This window comes from Myotis lucifugus, unplaced genomic scaffold (genome assembly GCF_000147115.1).
Source record: "Myotis lucifugus unplaced genomic scaffold, Myoluc2.0 scaffold_54, whole genome shotgun sequence".
Classification (NCBI taxonomy): Eukaryota; Metazoa; Chordata; class Mammalia; order Chiroptera; family Vespertilionidae; genus Myotis; species Myotis lucifugus.
In genome coordinates this window covers 1,314,769-1,319,049 of record NW_005871102.1, presented here as the reverse complement: position 1 = coordinate 1,319,049, position 4,281 = coordinate 1,314,769, and positions in this window count along the sequence as shown.

Here is a 4,281-nt window from a genome sequence, read left to right as displayed (position 1 = left end):
CTTGACTATGTCCACAGAGAGGCAGACTCCGTTCCTTGTCTGCCCTGTGGCGGTGCTGCTTCGGACCCTTCAGTGGGCAGGGGACATTGCTTCCGACAGCAATAGGTTGTATGTGGCGTGTTTGTCTCTTTGCTGCGGCTTTTGAAGGCTGCCTCACCGAGTTCGTCACTGTCCTGGGCGCGGGGCTGCTGGGCGGGGGGCTGGAGGACCCGCAGGACCTGGGCTGTGGGAGTGGGGACCCGGGAAGGGGCGAGAGCGGCTCGCCGCCCTCCGGAACCGCCCCCGGGGACGCCACAGCAGCGGTACCGAGTTGTTGGAGAATTCTGAGTTGGGGACGATGGTTTTCTTGCTCGTAAACCTGGTTTCCATACTTTGGTTAATGTCCAGCCCTCCTGAAAGAATACGAACTCTTGTCTGTGTCTCTTTCACGGTGTCACGAGCTCATGAAACGCTCCCTTGTTAGTCGGTCATGTGGGACTCGGGGAGACTGGAGAGAGAAATAACCCGCGGGGTTGAGCAGGAGAGCAAGCACTGCTTGGTGTTTATAAGAAGAAAACGTGCCCTCATGTGCACCTCTTTATCCGTTGGGGTAATAAATTGGAGTGTACAAACGAGGTAGAGATAAAATAACCAACTCTTTCCTCTACAAATATTGTACAAAAAAAAAGCGTTGATCCTTGAACTGTGTGGACTTCCTCCTTCCTGGATCCTGCAGCCAGAAATGACCTGTAAATGTTCCCGATTTCCTTTGCACTTTGTTTCTATGTTTGTGGCACCTAATATTCAACCTTATCTGGGTAAATCTGTGCAAAATTTTATCCCCCTAGGAAATCCTGGAGAACCTGCTTCATCCATTTTTGCGTCTTCCACAAAGCCTAGCATAGTGCACAACTCATAGAAAGTACTCCAGCCCTGGCCAATTTGGTTCAGTGGATAGAGCGTCAGCCTGCAGACTCAAGGGTCCCAGGTTCGATTCCAGTCAAGGGCATGTACCTTGGTTGAGGGCACATCCCCAGTAGGGAGTGTGCAGGAGGCAGCTGATCGATGTTTCTCTCTCATCCATGTTTCTAACTCTCTTTCCCTCTCTGTAAAAGATCAATAAAATACATTAAAAAAAAAAAAAAAAAAAGAAAGTACTCCAGCCCTGGCCGGTTTGGCCCAGTGGATGGAGCATCGCCCTGGGGACTGAAGGGTTCTGGGTTTGATTCCGGTGGGGGGCATATGCCCGATCCCCAGTGGGGGGTTGTGCAGGAGGCAGCCCATCAATTATTCTCTCATCATTGATGTTTCTATCTCTCCCTTCCTCTCTGAAATCAACAAAAATATAAAAAATAATAAAAATTAAAAAAAAGAAAGTACTCCATAAGTCAGCGGTTCTCAACCTGTGGGTCGCGACCCCTTTGGGGGTCGAACGACCCTTTCACAGGGGTCGCCTAAGACCATCGGAAAACATATAATTACATATTGTTTTTGTGATTAATCACTATGCTTTAATTATGTTCAATTTGTAACAATGAAAATACATCCTGCATATCAGATATTTACATTACGATTCATAACAGTAGCAACATTACAGTTATGAAGTAGCAACGAAAATAATTTTATGGTTGGGGGTCACCACAACATGAGGAACTGTTTTAAAGGGTCGCGGCATTAGGAAGGTTGAGAACCACTGCCATAAATGCTACTGTGAATATAGTGCAGCAAGACTTCATTAAGTACATGGTCTAACGATTTGACTCTACAATGACTCCTTTAATTTGAAATTCTCCCTTCTGTCCCACGTCAATTCCCCTGCACTCATTTGCCCACCTAGATCCAAAAGCTTCTGAGAAATAATGACATTTGTCAACAAACCCTCTCTCTCAAGTTCTTTTTTTTTTCCCTAATTTAAATGTCTATAGAACAAATCCGGTGTGGCAACTGTGGGCTCCTTCTCTGAGGTCCTTTAGTAACCTCTGTATTCCAAGAATATACCTAACTCTGGGCCCGACTCAAATGCTGGAATTTTTATATTTAATCAATTTAGGGTTAGAATAACTCAAATCATCCATTGATTTCCTGAGATAGTACCTACTAATAAATCAGCCAAGAAGTAGCTACTGAGCCTCTACTGAATAAAGTACTAGTAAAGTTACACTAGGCACCATGACAAAGTCACAGATGAAAAAGCTGTAGTTCTGCCTCCTGGTATCTTCTAAATAGAGAGAAGCTTTTTGACAAAAAGGGCAGCACTGTGGTAATTATCTGCACTCAGTAAGAGAAAATAAAATTTTTAAATGATAAGTCCAAAATAAATACAGTGTTCCCCAAATTCAGTTCCATAGGCCTCTGAAAGCAATAATAATGGCCACCATGGGCTGTTCAATCCTATTAAAGTAGAGCATAACATCTAAGTCACTAGTACAGGATCAACCCATGTGCCAGCTTGTTACCAGGAAATGGAAAACTCTGTCCCATGGCCACATGTCACACCTCTAATCACCAGGGGTCACTCTGTAACACTGAACTGTTCCTCACAATAGAACCTAGATAAGAGATGTCACACGAGAACCTAGATAACAGGCAAGTCACAGGAGAACCTAGATAAGAGACTGTGGAGGTGATTTGGTAGAAACTCATCCTTACCACAAGGGAAACAATTCTTAAGTACATGCCAAAGAATTAATAATAAAACATTCCTCATATGGTGTGTGCTGCTCACTTCTCTCCCCACTATGGCTTCCTTTACATTAAAACTATCCTAGCAGCCCAAGTCCAGGAAAGGACTGAAGTTCTTACTTTTGCAGAAGGTGTTATAAAATATTCTACATGGTAGAAACTGGTGGCCTAGGCCCAGATCTAACACACAAATATAGTTTGTCTAAGCATCTGAATGATGCTTCAAAAAAATTAGCCAAAGCCAAAAGTTAAAAGTCAGAAGATTTCACATGCATTCCCGACTTCTCTTTAAAATGTAGATTTGGCCCTAGATGGTTTGACTCAGTAGATAGAGTGTCTGCCTGTGGACCAAAGGGTCCCGGGTTAGATTCCGGTCAAGGGCAGGTGCCTTGGTTGCAGGCTCTTCCCTGGTGCAGGAGGCAACCAATCGAAGTGTTTCTCTCACATCAATCTCTCTCTCTCTCTCTCTCTCTCTCTCTTCCTCTCTCTAAAATTCAATGGAAAAATATCCTTGGGTAAGGATTTAAATAAATAAATAAATAAATAAATAAATAAATAAATAAATAAATAAAGTAGAAAATTTGGTAACAATGGGCTTACATTTTCACCTGGTGACAATCAACTACAGGACATGCATGCTCTTTCCCCACAGTTTCTCCATTCCCCATTGTACCATACACTATCCTATTTCCCTCATTTGGTCTACAACTGCTGATTTAAAATATCATAATGGAACAAAACTTGGAACAAGTTAAATACTGAACAAAAATGAGAGAGTGAAAATTATGGTATTTAATGGAGTGGAATATTATAATGCTTTTATAGTGGGTATTACTAGTTGACTCCCCAAATGTCTTTCTACTCCTCTGAATTGTGAAGCAGCCATTGACATAAGAACGTCCAAACATGTAAATAATTTGTATAAGAATTTATTTGAGACAAACTTACAACAGTTGCCAGGAAGATCTCAGATGCTCCAGAGAATAACAGTTATGCAATTTCTTTTGTGCATTTGAAATTAAGGAGGGAATGTAAAGAAGATTCCATGAAAGTGGAAGAAAACAAGGCAGGGATTGGAGTACAGGATAGTCAAGCGAATGTGCTCTCTCTCTCTTTTTTTAAATTTTGTTTTATTGCTAAAAGTATTACAAAGAGTATTACATTTGTCTCCTTTTTTTTTTTTTCCCTTGACCTTCCCCCGGCCTCCCCTACCCCCAGTGTCTTGTGTCCATTGGTTATGCTTATATGCATGCATACAAGTCCTTCAGTTGATCTCTTACCCCGCCCCCACAACACTCCCTGGCCTTCCCGCTGTAATTTGACAGTCTGTTCGATGCTGCTCTGCCTCTGTATCTATTTTTGTTCATCGGTTTATAATGGTCCTTATTATCCATAAATGAGTGAGATCATGTGATACTTATCTTTCTCTGACTGACTTATTTCACTTAGCATAATGCTCTCCAGTTCCATCCATGCTGTTGCAAATGGTAAGAATTCCTTTTTTTTTTACAGCAGCATAGTATTCCATTGTGTAGATGTACCACAGTTTTCTAATCCATTCATCTGCTGATGGGCACTTAGGCTGTTTCCAAATCTTAGCTATGGTATGAATGTGCTCTC